We start from the raw sequence: 22,991 nt of genomic DNA on the forward strand, positions 1-22,991 counted from the left end.
GGCTAGCCACCAACTTGTCTGCAATGTCAAATGATGCATCTCGTTGAGGTCGGTGTTGATGGATCTGTCCCAAGTTGAAGTCTGTTCCAGACTTCTTACAGGTTTGATGTCAATAATATCCAACATCCAAGTTGTCTCGAAAACAGCATTAGTTCACAGACTCCAGTTCAGTCCCATCTGTAACAACAGAACACAATGGGAACATCATCACATCAGACAAAGTATTTCATTTATAAAAATTGCACCCAAAGAAAAACCAAAATATTAAAAACATGAAAGATCAAAATCTTCATTTAAACCCAAAGGGGACCAGCCTAGTAATACCATTCTCTGCTACTTTGCTTGAGCGGAAGCACGAAGTCTGACGTAGTCAGGCTAAAAGGGGACATGGTCTTTAAATAAAACACCCAAAATGACTCTCTTTGTAAGAGTTTTCAATATCTCCACCACAGTAAGAATTCATTCCTTCCTCAATACTTAAACATTAAAGGTCACGTTTTTCCTGATCCCATATTTCAAACTTTAGTTAGTGTGTAATGTTGCTGTAATCGCATAAATAATACCTGTAAATGTTAAAGCTTAAAGTTCACTGCCAGCCAGGCGATGTATTATCTTTAACAGAATTCCCCTTTCAATACAGCGAACGGCCGGTTTGGACTACAGCCCTTTACTTCCCGGTTGAATGACGTCAAAGCAAGTGTGTTTGACTAAACTCCGCCCTGGCTAAGCTAAGCTGCTGTCAAATCACAACATACTAAACAAACTACACAATCAGAACTCATTACGCATTTCTGAAGGAGGGACTTCATAGGACAAAGAAGACATCAGCCATTTTTAGGACAGTGAAAGCACTATATAGATAAGTAGATTGTGTGAAAAATACCGCATGTGAAACATGAACACATGTTATATTGTGCACTGTAAACACAATCAAAGCTTCAAAAACACAGGAAAAACGGGACCTTTAAAGTTGTTCAGTATTATGGTTGTAATCAATAAAATGACAGGCAATTTTATTTAAAGATCATATCCCCTTTGGGTTTAAATGCAGATTTTAATCTTTCATGCCATGAAGGCAATAACGCCGGAACATCTGTCCTTGTATTGTTTGATTAGAAAAACAGGTCTAAGCACCTAAAGCTGGTAGAGCATGGTGAGGGTGTTGATTGAACTAGATCTAATTGACCCCTCATTGATCTCATAGACTATGTTTACACTGTCAGTTTAAATCTGATTTTTGTGTATATCCAATTTGAATGACTGACTGTACACACTGTGTATGACAACTCTTCGTGTTTGATTTGTGTGACCTGATGTGCATTATCTTTTATCCGAAATAGCTGCATTGATTTATAGCAATGACGTTGCGTTGATGTGTTTGAAATAAATGTGCTTGTTTTGTCTTTTAATCCAATTCATCCGAGAAATCATTTGGTAATTAAAATAATGTACCCTAAAAAAACCTTTCATTTGTAAGACCGCATTCATTACTTTACTAAATGTGGGAAGAGACTCACAGGTGGAGGTAGAAGTTTGGTCTGCACTTTCCATAGCTGGTGCACAGGGATTGTGGTAAGCTAGTGACACAATTGAAGAAGACTGGTTCAAAATCTGCTTTACAACCAGAGGTTGAATTAAACTTTCTTATTGCCTGTCATTTTGACAGATAATGCTGTAACAAATCTGTCATAATCAATTAGGACTAAAATATCAACAAAAAACTTAGAAAATGAACAAAACCAACTATCTGAATCTGTTCGAACTCTAACCTTGACGGCTGGATAGACAAAGTGAGTGTTTATCTGTGTAAAAGTTAAACCATCATTGAAGACTGATGCAGTTGTCATTAAGGCTGATTTAGTTAGACCTACCCCAATGCCTCTGCACAGTAGGCTATCCGCCACTTTTCATTTACACGTTTGCGTCGTTGTTCGCATCGATGTGCATTTACACATGCAGAACGCTAGTAGCAAATGTCCATAGGCATTTACCAATGTAAAATACAATATCAAGGCAAAAGCTGAAAAAATAAAAAGCAGCAGAAAAAACCCTTGTTGGGGGCCAATCACACCAAATGCGTTCTAAAGACGTGGAAACACAAGGTGCACCTTGATTTGGTCACTTTATAAAAAGCAGTGCAGCGCAGCTTTTTATATTGCTAGGCAACCACCGAGGCAGCTGTCCTGTCAATCAAATATTGAAGCGTGAGCGCTCTTTTGCTATTAACTGTCATATAAGCAAAAACTTTAAAAAGAGGACGCTTGCACTGACTTTGATCGAAGGTGAGAGGTGCATAAAAACACAGGAGACAGTAAGTGACTGAAGTACGGTTGTTTCAAATAACTGTAAACATCGGTCCCTACAACGGAAGGCCCGCCTCTCCCCATATTCAATTGGACAATGGAAAGACACAAATGACGTCAGGTGCTTTTCCGCTCTTAGCGCTCCTTCAAAAAGGCATGTTGCAGTAGAGGGCAAAAATGCAAGGCGTTCAGTGCGCATAAACAGCGCACATAACGCTCAATGCTGCAGTTAAAAAAGATTTACCTCATAGTAAAGACAACTGGATCTGAAGCGTAATGATGGTCTTCAGAAGGCCTCTCATGGTGGCCTTGATTCAGAGGTTTGAGAAGACTACCAAGCACCAGAGCCAGCTAACAGGTGGACCAAACATCAAGCCAGAATTCTGCAAGAGTCAGGTAAGCAGAATAAAAGACACTGTAAATAAACAATAATAAAAGATGGTCATTAATGAATTAATGCTTTCATATTCATGTTAATGCTTTGAAAATTATCTTATTTCTTTCAGAATCTCTTGATAATATTGCCCAATGCAACAAATGGAAAAAGCATGCTTTATGACAACCTCAGCAGCAGAACCCATGACTTTCTCCTGGGTAGACGAGACAAAAAAGTTTGGTATCAACACCCATCTAACAATTAAGGTAAAAGATAAAGTTTTATGATCCCTGCATTCAGGTTAGAGTATGGGGTAAGTTGACCGTTCTATGGGTGTTCCTCAAATGCAAGGTTGCATGTGGAGGCTGCGTCCATCTTAGTCCTGTCCTTCTGAGATTTCGATGTTAGAAAAAAGCCAGAATGAGATGGTTTAGTTTGAAGTCCAAGGCAACGTCATGGTTTCCGCCCCAGTGATCATGGCATGAAAACTTTAAAGAGAGAAGTTGAAAATTAGCAATGCATCACCAAAAAAATTCAATAATGTAGTACAGTGAATAAAAGTCATGTATCAACTGTCTTTACAACATGGACAGTTAAACATTTTGTAATTAAATTAAAACAACAAAATAGAAAACAAGCAGATTGAGATGTCCTTCGACGATGCTTGATGACGTGGCAGCCAAGACATGCAGCCTTCTAGGACGGAGCCTTATTTAAAAAAAAAAGAAAAGGACGGAGCCTTATTTATTTTTATTTTATATATGTATAATGTACCCCCTTGTATTTCTTATTATTTAAAAAAAATATTAAAAATAATTTTAAAAGGACGCAGTTGTGCGTTTGAGAAACGACCGAAACGACTTATATGTCGCGAGGCCATCACGTGACCACAATATTTACCAGAAGACCGTTATTTGCTCGAGTGCCCTCAACTTTTTTGTCGCAAATAACATTATTAATAACCTGTAAATAATACATTTTGTACACATTACGTTACTCTTCACTTTGTAATAGTATGTTTTTGGTTTAATAGTCGGCTTTAAGTTAGTTTTTCTGTCAGTTTGATCGTCAAAATGTTGGTAAGTATAGCTTGTCATTCCTGGGTTTTAATTGTTAGAAATACGAATTAAAGAACAGATATAACTAATATAACTGAAACAATTAATAAATACAATTATCAAACCACTCCAATAGAACAACGTTAACGGTTTTGAGTGGTTTAAGGTCTGACTGACAGTAACGTTATCCGTATAAGGGCCATTTTAACGTAACGTTAAAGGGCGGGAAAGGTTTGAGACATTTAATAACTCTATTAAAATGGCTGGTTTATCCCCACCAGTGCGTAACATGTGGAGTTAACGTTACAACGTGGCTTCGGGACTTTGCAGCGGCCTGAATAGCAGTGCATTGATAAACGTTAATAAGCTTTTAATCGCGTATAGAACATTTACGACGATCATTCTGTAGATCGACTAACTTACATGCCTGCATAACAACATATTTTCTGTTAAAATGGTTTACTTACATTGACACTGAAACTCTGCCGTCAGCACTGTTGCTTCACCCGTTGGAACATCCTACTAGTTTAGGGAGTTAAAAATCGAGTTGGAAAAGAACAAAATATCGTTCTGCGATCGTTCGACACGACACCCAGAAGCTGCAAAAACCGATTGAGGTTAGACTCTACTGAATTATCGCAACGTTGAGTGCAGGCAGCCCACACATCTTTTAGATGTGTTCGACTTCATGCTGATCTACACGCAAACCGATCGTGACATCAAATACCGCGAGTTCAAACCTTTTCCGGGGCTTTCCCAAACTCTCGCGGTACTTTGATGTCATACCACGTGCTGTCTGCGCATCTCGGTTTTAAGTCGAACACACCTGAATGTATTTGTTGGCTGCACTCCCTTGCGCTCAGTAATGTAGGTGTAACGAATTAAATGTATTAAATTGATATTATATAAATAAATATTGTAATAAAAATCTTTATAAAATGATTAGCTGTCATTAATAAATTAATCTTTGATTTGAAACATCAGTATACGTGAATTAACCCTCAAGTTATGAAATGCCTAAACATCAAAATGGTGAAAATACAACAATGTATATTTGACCAATTCAGCATTTATTAACTTTTGTCTTTTTAAATTGACTTCAGAAAGTTATCTGCAGCCACACATCCACTGTATACCAAGTTATGATGATCAATTATGAAAATGCAAAAGAATTGATAGATCAGTAAACAAGCAACAAAAAGGTAATGTCTTAATATATTTCTGCTTTTGTTACTTATTCATGTATTTGAATTACATATTTCAAAATCAAACGTTAATAATTATAGGGTTTCAACTTGTTGCAGCTTTACAAAAAATGTAGAATTTGTAGGAGCATGGACATCTGAGTAACAAAGTCATATTATGCAGATGGGTGCTCATGGTGGCCTCCAAATAAATACATGGCAGGCTGCTAAAGAGGGTCAGGATGATGGAGATGCAAGAGTCAAAGACAGCACGGACCAAACACCAGGCCAGAATTCTGCATGAGTCAGGTAAGCAGAATCAGTTACACTGTATAAAATAATTAATTAATAGACAGTACAATTAATAACACATTATTTTTCATAGCTGTAAAAAAACAAAAGAATGAAACAGTACCTGCATTTAAGTTTCCAGCCTTTTTCACAAAGTTGCTGACAACTGGAAGAATGTCCCAAATTGCTGCAAAAAGAAATTCAGTAAGTCCTTATAAAAGAGACAGTTTAAAAAGTAAAACGGCTTCATTTAACTTCAAAATACCCCTAAATCCTTAAAGGAACACGCCCACATTTTGGGAATTTAGCTTATTCACCGTATCCCCCAGAGTTAGATAAGTCCATACATACCTTTCTCATCCCTGTGTGTGCTGTAACTCTGTCTGATGCAGCCCCAGCTAGCTTAGCTTAGCACAAAGACTGGAAGTGAATGGCTCCAGCTAGCATACTGCTTCCAATAAGTGACAAAGTAACGTGGACATTTTCCAATTTATGTGTTGTGATTTGTATAAAATTCACTACCAGTCTTTTGTTCTAAGCTTAGCTAGCAGGGGCTGCGTCAGACAGAGTTACAGCACACACGGAGATGAGAATGGTATGTATGGACTTATCTAACTCTGTTTGTTTATTTGTAAATGTAAAACATGCAGCTAACCATTCCCAGCTCCAGTGGGCAGGTTAAAGAGTATTTCTTAATATGAGACAGAAAACAGAAACACATTTTTAATGGCATTTAAAGACAACATACCACTTCATACAACTAAATTTTCTGTTTAATCCATAGATTGAGTAATTTTCACTCTAGAGACCCTGGGGTGACCACCAAGGACGAATGCAAAGTAAGTGACTTACAAAACAAAAACATTAATATTTTACGACTGTTTCGAGATAAGTACTCTGCATATCTACAGCAATATGCAGATTCTTGAGTAAGAATTTCTCTCAGACAATATAGACAATATAGACCACAGACGTAGTTTAACAATTTCTATCATGTTAAAGTTATCACATAAAAATTGCTAGTCTAAGAATGCTACAAGAAACCTGTTGTGCAACTTACCTGCTTCCCATTTACAGCTCCAGTGAGTGTCTCTAAGGTAGATCCTAATGCAGATGGATGGAATGTTGATCCGCCTAACATGCAAGGTAAAAGAGCATTTGATAGCATAGTGGATAAACAAAGCTTTTTTCATTTCCAGAGCATTTTCAAAAACAACATAACACTTGCTATTACATTGTTATATATTACATGACCATGTCTAACTCTGATCCATACAAAACAGATTTTCTGTACCGAGAACTTTGGATGACCACGTTTTCAAAAATCTGACCTCAATTTTAGTAACCATTTAGATATTTTAGATGTAGTCCGAGAGCTTGCTGACCCTCCATTAAAAATGTATGTACGGTATACTGTTCATGTCCAGAAAGGTAATAAAAACATCATCAAAGTAGTTCTTGTGACATCAGTGGGTCAGTTAGAATTTGTTGAAGCAGCAAAAATACATTTAGGTCCAAATATTACGACTTTATTCGGAATTGTCTTCTCTTCCGGGTCTGTTGTGAACCGTGTGCATGACACTGCTTCCGTACGATGCTGCTGGCTTGTTATCTGGTGCACCCAAGCTTTTTTTTTTTCGTTTACAGTCTGAGGGAGACGCTGTAAACAAAACAATCTTCGCAAACATGTCTGAGGATAACACGTCAGCAGCGTCGTACGTCAGCAGCGCCACTGTGCACGCGCATTCGCAACAGGCCCGGAAGAGAAGACAATGCTGAATAAATCTTTATTTTTGGACCAAAATGTATTTATGATGTTTCAACTAATTCTAACTGACCCACTGATGTCACATGGACTACTTTGATGATGTTTTAATTAACTTTCTGGAAATGAGACAGTATACAGCACATACAATTTTTGGAGGGTCAGAAAGCTCTCGGACTAAATCTAAAATATCTTAAACTGTGTTCCGAAGATGAACGGAGGTCTTACAAGTTTGGAACAACATGAGGGTGGTGTCATTAATTACATTTATTTTCATTTTTGGGTGAACAATCCCTTTAAATGGAAAACACCACCGCTTTCCAAAATGTTACTATGTTTTTACCTTAGACGAATTAATACATCCCTATCTTTTTTCAATGCGTGCACTTAATCTTTGTACAGTGCATTGTGAATGTGTTAGCATTTAGCCTAGCCCCATTCATTCCTTAGGATCCAAACAGGGATGAATTTAGAAGCCACCCAACCCTTTCATGTTTTCCCTATTTAAAGACTGTTACATGAGTAGTTACATGAGTAAGTATGGTGGCACAAAATAAAACGTGGTGATTTTTTAAGCGGATAAAAATGAGAACTATATTGTATGGCAAAAGAGCACTAAGTTTGCAGCACTTCGACCTCGGCGCGCAGTAACATCACTCCTGATTACTCCACCTCTCGCTCAAACTCAAAAGAGGGGGAGTAGTCAGGAGTGATGATGTTACTGCGCGCCGAGGAATGAATGGGGCTAGGCTAAATGCTAACACATTCACGACGTGCTGTACAAATATTAAGTGCATGCATTGATGAAAGATAAGGATGTATTAATTGATCTAAGTTGAGGTAAGAACATAGTAAAATATTGAAAAACTGTGGTGTTTTCTTTTAAAAGCAGCACCCCTATTTATTTTGGGTGCTAAAAATATTTGCCACAGACAGTTAAGGCCTTATGCTGCATTTATTAGAAGGCGTTCCCAATTCTGGTTGTCCTAGTAAAAACTATAAACAAATGAGTAACAATCCTCTCAGTAAATGACAAAAGACGGATGACATGAACTTCACTGCTTCACTCTCATTGGTAGTTGCTACCAAAAGTCCTTCATCAAGTTGAACTTTCCTCAAAGTTGTGGCATAGCTGGACATGCCCACTTCCTGTTGTCAATGGTCACAGTTGCTCATGTTGCTGAATGGGGCAAAGCTTTCATTGGAATGAACGAGATTGTGTTGCTAGTCGCTGGCGGTGTACAAGCAGCATTAGTGTGTGTGTCTTTAAAAATATATCAAATGCAAATTACCTGATCTAACATTCCCAGCTACAGAGGGCATCCTTTATTCAGTCCCTAATGCAGATGGTTGGAGTGTTGATCTACCTAACATGAGGGGTAAAAGAGCGTTTGTTAGCATAATGAGAAAGAAAACAGAAACACATTATTAGTGGCATTTAAAGACATAACTTAACACTTGTTTATACTACATTTTATGTTCAATCCATAGAGCAATCGTTTTGAGTCCTGAGACCCTGGGATGACCACCGTGAACAAATACAGAGTAAGTTACCTAAAAAAAACAATAAAAATATTTATTTATAAAAAGTTCTCATGAAAAAGCATCATCATTAACTCGCATGAAGTGTTACCTTACCAACATGTTCAAGACAACATAACACTTGTTTATACTGCATTTTCTGTTTAATCCATAGAGCACTCAATTTGAGTCCTGAGACCCTGGGGTGACCACCGTGAACAAATACAGAGTAAGATACCTAAAAAAACCCAATAATAATATTTATTTATAAAAAGTTCTTATAAAAAAGCATCATCATTAACTCGCATGAAGTGTTACCTTACCGACATGTTCAAGGAAGGTGCAGGTCTGATGATCCATCCAACATAAAAAAAAAACAGTAAATTTATACTTGGTTACATCTGTTGTAAAACAGACAAATGCAGTTATAAGAATTTTACCTAAACTACACACCTATTTGATTCTTAAGTTTAAATAAATCAAAATAATGCATTTAATAGTAAAAGCATTTTAAAAGCTACACCCCTAATTCATTTATCTTTGCTATTACAGCTGCAAAAAGGCAGTCTTGATGGTACTAGGATGAATGCAAATAAAGACTAACCACCTGACTTCAGCGGTCCAGTCTCTTGTGGGAAGCAGGTGCTTGTTACCCCAAATACGGATGAAGTGTGACGAAGAGGATGATGACTTTTTTCTCAAACATCTGCTGAAGATCTTAACAGGCTGGAGACAAAATTAACAGACTGAGGGTTTATACAAAGAATCTTACTCAGCCAATATTAAAGATAAGATATTTTTACAAAATTTTCTTTTCATTGTTTAGGATGATTTTATGTAGAAAACAGTACATCACAAAAAAGACTTTAGATGTGTTTTCACAGGCAGAGCCTTACACACACACTAACCACAATTATAAACGCAACCCTAACACAGATTTAGACAGATTTGTGAATAACATTTGAGAGAAATAGGCCTTTTGGGGACATAGAAAATATTTAACTTCAGCTCATGAAATGAAAAATGGGGGCAAAAACAAATTTTAACAAGTGCAATACAAATATCAACCATAATACTGATCGTCTTTCTAGAAAGACTCAGTTACATGAACGATCAAAATAAATTAACATCAGACAGGTGGGCGAAATATCAATATTAAAGCATGAATAACTGTTATCAACCCAATCTCGAGGTATTATTTAAATGATCCGACAGCAAACAGTTTATTATTTAAATGCTTTTTACTACATACCTTAAGCAAATGTTCCACGCCTTTCTTCTTCTTGGCATTGCGAGGTCAAGCGGATGTTGTTATGTAGAATCATGACCTTGACGCAAAGACGCACATCCGTAATTTATTTAACAATGACAACACTTTCAGGTAATTTTATCTTCTAGATCCTAATTAACGCTATAAAGAAAGAACAGCCTTTCACGATTATTTCCAGGTAATTTTTTGTAATGTTTTATTTTAGAATGGAGATTAATAAAGCAGACGCGGAAAGGTTTTGATTATTTTAAATATGTTATGTTTATATGTTGTTGTTTTCGCATACTGTCATGTAAAATGCATCTTTAAAGATAAATGAATGAAAGTTTTCATTGTTTAATTTGAATAAATGTGCTTTATAAAATCAACAACTGCCTGTTTTAAGATCAATTGAAAATTGTGTTTTAATTACTTAATATCGACGACACAGCATGCATGTGTAGATGTGTGTAGAAATAATTTGCTGTAGTTTAGGGCAATTCAATTTGTTAATGAGGGATCTTTTAATCTTACAAACATCTGGGAAAGAGCGGCTTACCGTCTTTCTGCTCTTCTAAAGATCTGGGAAAGAGCGGCTCGGCATCTTTTAAAGCTCTTCTAAACATCTGGAAAAGAGCGGCTCGGCATCTTTTAAAGCTCTTCTAAAGATCTGTGAAAGAGCGGCTTGCCGTTCTAACATCTTGTAAAGATCTGGGAAACGGCGGCTCGCCATCGTTCTAAATAACATACATCTTGTAAAGATCTGCTGGGTGTCTTGCAAACAGCTGGGTCGGACGTCTCGGCGACGCCTTCCAGATGAGCAAACGCCCTATATAATACGTCTTCCAGACGAAAAAGAAGACATCGCGCAGACATCTCCGCGACGTACGTGTGCTATCTGGGTTGTGTATGACTATTAGTTAAACTTTTTCACTCTCTAACAACGCTCACATCTACCGTTGTGTTTGGTCACTAATGTCAAGGTTTATGTTCGCAAAGATGTGAAAACACATCAGACAGTTGTATTTGGAGATAAAAATGGTTTACTTACCACTGTGTCTTTGGTGTTTTCCTCTTCTTCTTTCTTTCTCTGTCTTTTGGAAAATCCTGAAGGATGAGCGCTTCATGATGCCTTTTTTATTTTTAAACGCCCGCGTAGCGCTTAGTGTCTGAACGACAGTTTCTCTCCAATGACAGCTAATGGGGGACCTGATGGGGAGTGCGCGACGGTGGATGTAACTGCAACATTACAGTGATTTGGGCACTCATAGTGTTAGTCGTTGCATGGGGGCAGGGGCGGACTGGCCATCTGGCACACTGGGCAGTTTCCCGGAGGGCCAACGTACTTTTTGGGCCGATCTCATACTATCTTTGTCTGAGTAGCCCAGTTAGTGTCTTTTTTTTCTAGACAGACCGGCCCACTGACATTTAAGCAGCAGCCCATTGGGTATTTTGTTTAAATTACATTATGCTGGCCCATTCACCGCTTTGGTCTCTGTACAAGTGAGCGTGAATCGTCGGTTAGTTCATGTGTCAAAATAGAGAGAGAGAGAGATGGAGAAAAAACGCAAGGGAGGTGCAGAAAAACTGCGCGACAAAAAGAAACAGGCTCTTCAGGCAGACGCTACAAAATGTTTTAAAATTAACACAAATGTTTTCTGCGGCAGCATGACCTTCAGCTCGCGTCACTGGTTTGTTTGTTTGTTTGTTTATTAAGATCCCCATTAGCTGCTGCAAAGGCAGCAGCTATTCTTCCTGGGGTCTATAGACTTCAACAACAAAAAATTTATATATTCCTATAACATAAAACCATACATTATACAGACAAAAATGGAGTGCATACATTAATACATAACAATACAACTACGTACTAAAAATAAAAACAAACAAAAAACAAACAACAAAAACAACAACAGCTCTACATTTTTCATTCTCACAATACACAGTTACAGCAATACTACCACTACTCTTTAACCATTCATATCAGAAAAGCAACAAATATAAATAATAACAATTATTCTAATGTAAACAGATAAAGTCTTAATCTTTTACGAAAATTCATTGCATTCATTCCCAAAATCAAAAACTGCGGAAGAGAATTCCATGCCACCATTGCTCTATACAGCACTGTCTTTTGTATAAGGTTGGTTCGACACGGAGGTAACAAAAAGCGACTCTCTGTTGACTGACGAGTGGAATATTGATGCACAGCACTAAAAAAAGACAGTCTGCTGTACAGTATTTCTGGCATTTTTGTAACAATAATTTTTCTAACAAAGTTAACAATACAATAATTAATCCTACTTTTTACACTCAGCCAAACTAACCTCGTATTCAATTCTCTAACACTAGTCCTAAAAGGACAACTTAAAACTACCCGAGCTGCTTTATTTTGAGCAACTTGCAATTTTCTTAAATTCACTTCAGTTGTACTTGACCAAATAATTGAACAATAATTCAAATGTGATAAAACTAATGATTCAACTAATATTTTCATCACTCGATTTGGAATAAATTTTCTACAATGCTTAACAACTGCCAGACTTCTGCCCATTTTCAACAGTATTTGATTTATATGACTATTCCAATTTAACAAGCTGTCAACAGTCACACCGAGTAGCTTTACCTCCGTAACCTGTTCTATTACAATACCCCCCACAGTCAGACTCAACACAAGCGGATCTTTTAACAAATACTTGGATCCCAGTATCATACATTTACTTTTCTCTGCATTAATCACCATTTTATTATCCATAATCCAATTTTCAATTAGTTTAAGTTCAACTTGTAAGATTGTATTAAGTTCAACAAGTGTTTGTGCGGACGTATAAATCGTAGAATCATCTGCATATAGAGCCATGGTGGAATTCTCTAAAACAAAAGGCAAATCATTTGTAAAAATAGAAAATAAAAGTGGCCCAAGGCAACTCCCTTGAGGCACACCACAATCAAGAGTCTGTATATCAGAATTACTCCCATTAAATGTTACAGTAAATTCCCTATTGGCAAGATAACTTTTAATCCATTCAATAGCAGATTTTTCAAAACCATAACAGATTAACTTTTCCAACAAAATTTCATGATCAAGTACATCAAACGCAGCACTCAGATCTAACAATACTGTTCCAACAATCTTTTTATTTTCAATATCTTTTATACAGTCCTCAGTTATCTGAGCTAAAGCTGTTGTTGTAGAATGTTCCTTCCTATATGCATGCTGATAAACAGAATTTAAATCATTTTTACTAAAATACATACTGATTTGATCATAAACAATTCTTTCCGTAACCTTACTCAAAATGGGTAAAATACCAATAGGTCTACTATTTTTTCCCGACAATGGTTCCTTATTATTCTTTATAAGAGGCACAATTTTAGCAACTTTCCAACTAGTAGGAAAAATGCCTTTCTCTAAACTTAGATTTATTATATGACTTATAGGCAAAGCAATCACATCAGCTACTATTTTTAATAATTTCGCATCAAGGTTATCAGCACCTGATGGTTTCTCTTTCATTACTTTTAATAAATTCTCAACTGTAGTAGTACTTACTCCTTCAAAGTCAAATTTACATGATTTATTTCCCATTATTTTATTACACATTGTTCTATTATTTGAATAACTTTTTGTTTCAGATTCATACCTTGTCTGAAAGTTATAACTTTATTCTTGAAATAAGAACTTAAATGATTTGCAATATCACTGGGTTTAGTCAAAAAGGACCCGTCAACTTCAATAAAAGATGGCACTATTTTAGCTTTTCTCCCCATTATTGTATTAAGCATACTCCAAATTTTATTACTATCTGATTTTGCCTCTTTAATCTTATTTTCATAATAATTTCTTTTTTTTGTTCTGTTTAGTTTAGTAACATAATTTCTTAATTTCCTATACTTATTCCACAGGATACTGTTGCCTGATGCGATAGCTTCAGCCTTTAGTTCATTTCTCATCTTTATGTGCTCCTTAATTTCTAAATCTACCCAAGGAGCAGCAATAGTTCTCACAGTTATTCGTCTCAATGGTGCGTATTTATCCATGATTGGTATTATTGTACTAATAAAGGCCTCTAAGGCTCTATCAGGATCAGAGTATGTGAGCGGAGTGGAGTGGAAAGAATTTGCGCTCCGCGCTCAAAGCATTTCATAGTTACTCCGCTCAAGCTCCGCTCTGGGTATACAAATTTCCGCTCCTCGCTCACTCCCCGCGCCGTCCTTCCTTAAGTATCGCTCCATTTTCGCTCTACGGCAAATTTTTATTTAAAAAAAAAAACAACAACGAATATGCAGTACTAAGAGAAGAACATCATATACTTTATTGGAATTTGAAACAGTAGCTAATATTAGCCGAAATTAGGCTATTATTTAGCTCACTTTTAAACAAAGCAAAACAAAAAAATGTGTTGAAATTAAATAAATTATTAAATGAAAAACCTCATATAAAATAAATAATCAAACGAAAAACATTACATTAAATAAAAGAAATAAATCACAAACTAAAATATTAATTTAGACAAATAGCCAAACGAAAAAATATAGATAGTCTACTGCCTTCACTTTAAGCCAACTTTTATATTAATACTAGAACTATTCTGAATCTGAACAAAACAAATGCTGGCTGGTTGAACACATTTTTTATTAAAGCTATATCTCCAATGCTGCATTCACTTTAGGAAAAACGAGCTTTTGTCGAGTCGCCGGTGCCAAGCACTTGCGCTGAATTTCTATCCGCTTTGCCCTGAGAGTGTGCACGCAATTTATATCTCTTCAATCACTTCCATGCAATTGTTCTATATTTCCCGAAGTGTGTATGCGCTCAGACTGCGTCCTCTTGTGCATTCGCAAATCCATCAGCTCTCGCGCGCTGTCTGGAAGGTGCGCTGAACGCGCGCGCATCTCAACAAACGGTCTCTGTGCGTTGCGCTTGGTGGAGAGTGCTCATGGGAGTTGTAGTTTCCCAGTGTCGCGTATATAAATGTTTGTGAAAGTACTACAACAATACAAATGCAAACGAATGCAAAATATGTTAAGAAACATTTTAAGTCCCCCTCCGTTTTTTTCACAGTGGTTTGGTCCGGAGTCTGAGGAGTCCTGACTCGTAATTGAGCGATAGTGGAGCGTTTTCGGAGCGAGAGAAAATCACAACGCTCCGACAAAAAAACAAAACGCTCCTCGCTCCTGGCAAAATTACGCCACTCCACTCCTCGCTCCGCTCCCGCTCCGCTCCCACTCCGCACCGCTCACATACTCTGATCAGGATCATCCTCATCTAATAACTTTGACCAATCCACATTTCTGACTTCTTCACAATATTCATTTTCATTAAAATATTTAAATATCCTTTTAACAATCATTTCCTGCCCTGATTTGGAAACCTTAGTTTTCCTATTAATTGAAACTATATTATGATCACTAAAACCTACCGGCATAGAGATTACTTTAGAACTTAAGTCTACGGCATTTGTAAAAAATTAGATCAATACATGTAGCTCTTTTTGTGCCATCAGGTCTATTAGAAACTCTAGTTGATTTTTTAACAACTTGTGATAAATTACTGATCTCTGTTAGTGAAAGCAACTTATTTTTTAACGAACAGTTATTCGAATGCCAATCAATATTCAAATCTCCCAAAAAATATATTTCAAATTTTGTATCACAAACTTTGTCTAACATAGTACAAATCTTATCTAAATAAACTATAGGTACATTAGGTGGTCGATAACAAACACCAATTAGAACAGGCCGAAGATGTGGTAACTGCACTTGTAACCACAGAGCTTCTACACCCACACAACCAAAATCATTTCAAATTTTTGCAGGTATTTGATTTTGAACATAAATTGCAACCCCACCACCGTATGCATTTCTATCACGTCTATACAGATTGTACCTATTTATATGCAATAGTGAATTGTCAATATTAGAATCTAAATGTGTTTCTGATATTGCCAGAATATGCAAATTATTATTTATTAGAGTTTCCGAGATGTCCTGAACCTTATTTCTCAGACTACATACATTTAAATGTGCTATTCGTAACCCTTTATTAATTAATCTATCTTTTACCATAACCGTTGTGTCTGATTGAACATCCATCAAAAGTAGAGCTGTACAACAACCATAAATAACATCTAACAGAAAAGCATACAGACAAACCCACATAAAAACATACAAACAACCAAAACAACACACAAACAAACACACATGCACACACACTTTTGATCGCAAAAATAAATCGTGAAATACTGGAGGGACTGAAATAATGGTGTTTGAACAATAATTTTATTTATGAGCTTTGGGTGTTAGTAACATAAAATAAACACATCACGTGGCTATAGACCAGTGTCTGAATAGCTATTTGTATGAATAATGAAAGCCGCGTATACAGCGCATTTCTCTCTCTATCTGTGCTGCGCAAAAGCCTGATAACTTTATACCTGATCCGTCTTCTGCACAGTGCAACTTTCAGAATATGCTGTCTTTGCAAAATATTATAATATCGTTTAGATGACATTGTATCATGTGCTTCTCAACATAGTGTCTGCATTTTGGTTTACCTGCTCATAACACTCAATCAGTAACAGAACAAATATTCCATTACGAATTATATCCATGATTTTGTTCTTCCTGCTTTCCACCACCTGATAATTTCTGTCCAATGAATGAATGACCTTAATACACATGTGGTTTTGTTTACACATTTTGGTTCACTTGCAAAAAGGGCAGTGTGAATGCGACCAAAAAAAAATAATTATTATTTGGTCCGGACCAAAGCAAGTGAACTAGCAGACTTTCCTGGTGTGAATACACCCTTAGACATTTTTAACAGGGCCACATCTGTCCTTGCCAAGAAGTGAGAAAACACACAATATCAATTTTTTCACTGATAAAACTGTGGTGTACTCACAGCATAATGAGTAAATGAATAAGTCCATATGGAGTAACATTTTAGTTTTTTTGTGTTAACTCTTTCCCCGCCAGCATTTTTCATGATTTTCACAAAAGTTTAATGCCTTCCATAAATTTTTTTTTTAAAAAATATATAAACATACAATATAATATATGAAATTAAAGAACAGACCCTCTGCTTTCAAACAAAAGAATCTGTTTCATCCTACCTTCATGTGTTCTGTTTTTATCACCTCTCAAATATGTGTAGGTTTCATCAAAAAGCTGAGATAATTCCATTTTTGTGAAGGACTTTTGATAGAGATCAGATGCAGAGCGATCTTTAAAACATACACGGACATACAGCTGTTTGCCCTTGGGCAATACTTCCGGGTTTTATAAGTTGCAGAAGAGTGCCACCTTTTGGATAATAGCGGTATTGCAGATTGACGAGATAACTCTTAAATGGCAGGGAAAGAGTTAATGATTGGTGGTAGAGGATAGTCAGTCAGCCTCCTTAATGGTAAAGATCGAAAACTGCTCTGGGCACATTCATACTTATCTGTGAGGAAACACAAAAATATGAATACATTTTCCACTGACAGAACTGTGGTACACTTGTCACAAGGTGACGATCTTTTCGGGGGCGGAACCGAAAATTTGGAAAGTTTCCGTCCGGACCGGGAAAGAGAGACACCGGACTTCCGGTAGCGCCGCGAGAGTTAATATCAACAAATCAAGCGCAGTTGTGGGTAGTTAAGAGGAGCACCGGGTGATTGGAGGACACGAGCATACAGGGCAGTATTTAAAAGCAGTCCAAATCACAGTTTGGGGTGGTTGTTGACGTTGTACTGAAGTGCTGTGTGTACTCATCGGGTGCGTAGCTGGTGGCGGTCCAGCTCTCTTTCCCAGGCTGAAGCGGTGTAGTTTGGAGAGATATTGTGAACCTTAAAGGATGAAAAACGAACGGATGAAATCGTAAACAAAGCCACAACATAAGGAGAAGAACGGAGTATATGTGAGTACAGACCTGCAAGTGGATTGTGTAAACGCTGGAGAGACGCCCTGTTTTGCAGGATTGATGTTTTACCTGTTGTGTGGACCAGAAGCAAAGGACAGTGAGATAAATCGTTTACAGTACTTGTGAGTATAACATTTGGTGAAGACGCTTTGTATACTAACCTGTATTTCCAGTGGATACCTCCAAGAGAAGGAGGGCGGCCCTACCCCTGAGATAGCGTGGTGGGCGAGCCGAGGAAACATTCGACGGAAGCTAAGCGCAGCGACAAGACCATCAGCTAGACCGAATTTTCCATCACCAATCGGACCTGGGCAAAGTGGAAAGAGACGGGCGTCCTTTGTGTAAACTTGAGCGTGGTGGGTGAGTCTTTGTGCTGTGGAAACTTTCACTTTTGACGTGGTGCTGTGTACTGCTGTGTATTGCTGTGCGCCTTGTCAGACAAACCCCCGCCTTCGTACACTTTGTCCAAGGAAGACGAAGAGGTTGCCGGTCTTAGCAGAGAACATCTGAATATATGCTGTGAATACGCTTTAGGTCTACGTAGCGAAGCGGTGTCACGGAAACAATCTCCCGTCCAGACGTTAGGGTGTTTCTGAAGAACAGCGGTGAAGAACTGAACGATTGGTGTACGTGTGAGTACAATTAAAGGTCACTACTGTTGATGCTTTTACCTATATAATACTTACTGTTGCAGAGAGTGAGGTGTAGGAACTCCGCCGTCCTGGGCCTCTACAAAGGGGCGCCCCTGCTCGGGATACTATCGCCTAACGGCAGACAGAGAAGGGCAGCGCTCGGCCTGGTGTGACGGCGTGACGCGTCCACCCCTCTGTGACCAACGAGCTCGTCGTGAGGGTTCGTCCCCGACGCCGCCCGGAAAACTACTTGTTGATCTGACCTATCGAGAGAAACCAATTGTTGTAAGTCCGCCATCTGGTTGTGTTATATTGGCCCCTTTCTAAAGTCTGTTGATTGCAGGGACGGAGAACGCACCGAAACGGAACGCAATAAGGATCCTGTAAGAGAACGAACTGTGTGAAACTTGTACCTACTGTGAGCTGTAGTCAGCGAAGAGGTGAGAGCAAAGCCAAGTCGAAACTAACTGTGTCTTTGTGTCCCAGCCGCTGCCTGTGGAACAAGAGAACGAGAGTGAGCACCAAGAGAACGAGCTGTGTGAAAACCTGTACTTACCAAGAGCTGTATCCAGCGAAGAGGTGAGAGCCATCCAAGTCGGATTAACTGTGTCTTTGTGTCCCAGCCGCTGCCTGTGGACCAAGAGAACGAGAGTGAGCACCAAGAGAACGAGCTGTGTGAAACCTGTACTTATCGAGAGCTGTAGCCAGCGAAGAGGTGAGAGCTATCCAAGTCAGACTAACTGTGTCTTTGTGTGCCAGCCACTGCCTGTGGAGAGAAAGAGAAGGAGAGTGAACAAACGACAAAGAACTGTACGAGCCCGAGTGGTGAAGTCCTCGTGAAGTGGAATACCGGTACACAGACAAGAGATTCACTTCGACAACTCATACTGTTTTACCTCTGCCTCCAGGAAAGAAAAGGAGGGCGCCACGGATAGCGGGGACAGGCAGGAGCCTGTTTTCTACGTCTCCCTTGGGCCTACAGCGCCTTGGACCCCCGTTGCCCCCCCCCCTTTCTGTCACTCGCTTGGCCATAGCCTGCCTGGAAGGCAAAGCAAGAGTTTAGTTTTAATTGCCCTTCCCCCAATTCCCCAAGTCTTTTTAAATATTTAAATAAATAAAGTATTGTTTCATATATTTTACCTGTTCTTGTCGTTGTCTGGTCATTGGGTTGGCTTTGGGGACCTCCTCGAGGTGGAAGTGGAGAAGGGGCGTGGCTGTTAGTTGAACCGTAGCCAGCCCCTGGGCGTGACACACTCACAAAATGTACCTTTAAAGTTTTTGCGTGTGAATGATGGTTGGTCGAGAACAGTCAGCCAGTCTTCTCAATGGTAAAGATTCAAACTTGTGCAGGAAACTTTTGCGCTAAACTGTGAGAAAACACACATAAATATAAATAAATTTTCCACTTACAGAACTTTGGTGTACTCAAACAACATAATAAATTAATTAATAAATGTGGTAACGTTACCTTTAAAAGTTTTATAAGTAAATGACTTGTAGCAAACTTCTCTAGCATTGCTGACATAGCGGGCACGCGCATCAAAATTCTGAGGTATAAATTCTGTTTCCACACGCGCAGGACTTTACAATGCGTGTCATGCAATGTCCACTTCTCGCCGCATGGTTGTAGTATGTTTTTACAAAATTCTACAATAAATATTTGAAGAAGAACCACCGAAGGCGTTTGATATTTTGAGCGTTCCGTCCTGACGTGTTTTTGATTTACAGCAGCGATTTGAAAATGTGTGTCACATTCCACCGGACAGTGTGCTTCCACTAAACTCTGGTCACTAATGAAAGGTACGTGGACTGAAATATATCTCTTTTATCTTGGTACTGAGGAAATGTCATCGAAACCTATGGAGGAGAATGCATTTATATTAATCGCGGAAATTTGATAGTCATGTCTGTGGTGGTAGATTAGCGAACGTCCTGTCAGAACATTATAACTGCAGGCATCGTTCTAAAAATTCTGAAAAAACAAAAACAAAACAATTTTAACTCATTCTCACTGTGTTGTCCTTAAAAGTGTTATTGATACTATGTATTTTAATATGTATCTCATGGTTTCCCTGACATATAATAGTAACATAGTTTACATTACTTCAAAATACATTCATTTGTACTGTGGATTCTGTCTAAATTAATAGGCTAACAACCTTTTTTGTCTTGTATAAATTATCCCCTGAGTTAGCAGGGCTGGACTGGGACAAAAATTCGGCCCTGGCATTTTGGCCCAAACCGGCCCACACTACATATAATTACAAATACCACCTATCTTTGCACGCCTTTAAAGGGGCAATCAGTAGGATCTACCCACATCTAGTGGTGGAATTGTATTTTGCATTCAAACGAACAGTGCTTACTAGCTCCTCCCCATTCCAAATGCGTGTTGCAACTACGGTAGCCGTTATGTAATCGATGATTTCCTTGTCCGTTGCAGCTGGTTCACGTGTTCTGAATGAAAACGTGTTGTGGAAATGCGTTGGTAGGCAAGTGCTTTTTGTCCCTCTCTGCTATTATAGTTCATATCATAGAACGATATGGATGCCTCCTTGGACTTACCCGTTCAATGTAAGTAAAGAGAAGAAATTCTAAGCTTACAAAGAAAAGTCAGATCACTGGCAGAGGTCATTTGACACCAACGAGGACATATTTATGAATAAAGACATTGATTTTGATTAATAAAACACTTAAAATCCTACTTATTGCCCCTTTAAATATGTATAGCAATAGCAATAAATTTCATAAAACCACTAAACCCAATTAATAGCAGGTAGAAAAGAGTGAGAGTTGACACAACAAACACTTCTAGAACATGTTATTTATTAATGCAATAAAACTGTATAATCCACACTTATGAATCCTAAAGCAAGCTTGTGATGACGAGTATTTGATGACGTCATCACCGGAGCGCGATTTAGCTCATGTTTATGTTTACATCACATCACATCGCCTCCTGACTTTTCTTACGTGATTAATAAATATGAAGTTGGGGTTTGGAACATGCTTTAGAGGAATAACAGGAATATGCTGCACCCCAGTTCTCAGTTTGTAAGTTTTGTGTTGATTTATTACGTTATTGTTTAGGTCTGATGATGAGTTATTGTTTGTGTAAACTGTCATTGTTGTTTGCCTCTTTCCCTGTCGTTAGGGTAATGCGGATCAGTAATGTTTAAAATGCGGTCGTCTATTATAAAGGGCGATACCATTATCTGTAAGGTGGGGGGAGGACAGTTTATAAATTAGTTATATTTTTCCTAGGGTCTTCTAGAGATGTGTATATGATGGACAAATGTTTATTGCTTGTTTTATTTTAGTGTTGTGCACCATAATGATATGGAAGGGGGAAATATCTTGTGTATTGCTGGTTTAGCTATCCCTTTTGTGGTGGACTTATCCAATTGGGTTTGGCGCAAATTAAGCTTATAAAAGCCTTTTGATAGTACTTTGTGTGGCCAGTGTTATGGTTAGATAGTCTGCTGAGAGAAACATGAGGCCTGAATAGTGTGTTGCCAGCTACAATGTAGCACCGGTCAGGTTTTGCTGCTATCAGCACTTTTTTGTGTTTTTTTCCTTTCTTTTATTGTTTTTTTTTTTTTTTTTTGATAGCTTTGTTGTCTTGAACTTAAGACTGAAGATATTTTTGGCTTCAATAAATTACCCTGGGTCCCCCTTATTCTACGACCAAGTTGTACTGAGTCTTCCTGCTCTTCCCTTACCCCTCAGCGTTCTCTACCTGACAAAGCTTCAAACAAAAATGTTCCTAACTGATTAACTGTCATATTATATGTTGATTACAGGGTTTCTGAATTGCTAAAACACTAAACCCCAATCTCTGATCCAAATTCATAGTGGCCTAAACACATTTGTCAAATCATGCACTCTTTTTGCAAAACTCTAAACCCAATCTTCTGATTAAAACACACATTTTACACTGCAATGAAATTGTTTTATAAATGCTTAACACAGGCAGGCAAAAGATGAACACAACTACAACACAGTTGTCTTCAAGCAAACACAACAACTAAAAATTGTACACACTTTTTTCTAATGGTATTCTTTACCAATTGTGTGGATTGTAAACAGTCTGAGAGGCAGATGAAGAGTATGGTGAAGAACAGGACACCAGAGACGATGCAATTGGCAAAATTTGCCATTGGATTGCTGACTTTTTACAAAATACAAGTGCTGCTTACACTAATATTGAAAACTGATTATTACTTGCAGTACTCATAGGAAAGTATTCACTACATTCACTGAACTAAACTTGTGTGATTACAGTAATATAGACAAGTTTACGCGTCAAATCGCAGGTGGCGCCATAACTCTACACATATGCCTTTCATTTCCGCCAGAAGTGGTTTGCGTATCGTCCGCCGTTAAATTTTTTTTTTTATGTAATGTCATTTCATTTTTTCACTGAACTACGATCATGAATGCTAGGCCTCATGTTCCTTAGAGTGCTACAATTTCTTTTAACACAGTTCATCATTCACAGTAAGCTCATACTGTACATAAATAACACTGGATGAATGAATTGTTTTGAGGAAACTAAACAAATGGCTACAACAAGAAAGATTGCGTGTTTAATCGTAACAGGTATTAAAAAGTACAATACAAAAGCAGCTCTTCGTAGCTGGTTTGTGGTCGTAGCACTCTCTATCTAACCACTCATTCAGGTGCTTTCTCGAGTGTTTGCA

At 38.0% G+C, this 22,991-nt stretch overlaps 4 long non-coding RNA genes across 6 annotated transcripts; 1 reads left to right on the forward strand and 3 right to left on the reverse strand.

Annotated features, from left to right (window-relative positions):
• Positions 1 to 40: 40 nt before the first annotated feature.
• Positions 41 to 4,422, reverse strand: LOC141280002 (uncharacterized). 2 transcript variants are annotated; one of them, XR_012334811.1, is made up of 5 exons: positions 4,205 to 4,422; positions 2,867 to 3,167; positions 2,548 to 2,686; positions 1,518 to 1,577; positions 41 to 177 (listed from the first exon to the last, which is right to left on the reverse strand). It is a non-coding gene; the product is annotated as an uncharacterized lncRNA (long non-coding RNA). The 2 variants fall into 2 exon arrangements; XR_012334810.1 differs by lacking the exon at positions 1,518 to 1,577 and having other exon boundaries at positions 4,205 to 4,421.
• On the forward strand, positions 3,573 to 9,186 carry LOC135746491 (uncharacterized). Of its 2 annotated transcripts, XR_012334814.1 has the most exons (9): positions 3,573 to 3,758; positions 4,841 to 4,939; positions 5,106 to 5,230; positions 5,307 to 5,416; positions 5,997 to 6,051; positions 6,290 to 6,358; positions 8,469 to 8,522; positions 8,674 to 8,727; positions 9,051 to 9,186. It is a non-coding gene; the product is annotated as an uncharacterized lncRNA (long non-coding RNA). The 2 variants fall into 2 exon arrangements; XR_012334813.1 differs by lacking the exons at positions 3,573 to 3,758; positions 4,841 to 4,939; positions 5,307 to 5,416 and having other exon boundaries at positions 5,104 to 5,230.
• Positions 5,084 to 6,060, reverse strand: LOC141280003 (uncharacterized). The gene is made up of 3 exons (XR_012334815.1): positions 5,961 to 6,060; positions 5,337 to 5,399; positions 5,084 to 5,217 (listed from the first exon to the last, which is right to left on the reverse strand). It is a non-coding gene; the product is annotated as an uncharacterized lncRNA (long non-coding RNA).
• Positions 6,224 to 9,859, reverse strand: LOC135746490 (uncharacterized). Its single transcript, XR_012334812.1, has 6 exons — positions 9,751 to 9,859; positions 9,106 to 9,224; positions 8,822 to 8,846; positions 8,616 to 8,736; positions 8,270 to 8,531; positions 6,224 to 6,346 (listed from the first exon to the last, which is right to left on the reverse strand). It is a non-coding gene; the product is annotated as an uncharacterized lncRNA (long non-coding RNA).
• Between the last annotated feature and the right edge of the window lie 13,132 nt (positions 9,860 to 22,991).

Source organism: Paramisgurnus dabryanus, chromosome 13 (assembly GCF_030506205.2).
Source record: "Paramisgurnus dabryanus chromosome 13, PD_genome_1.1, whole genome shotgun sequence".
Classification (NCBI taxonomy): domain Eukaryota; kingdom Metazoa; phylum Chordata; class Actinopteri; order Cypriniformes; family Cobitidae; genus Paramisgurnus; species Paramisgurnus dabryanus.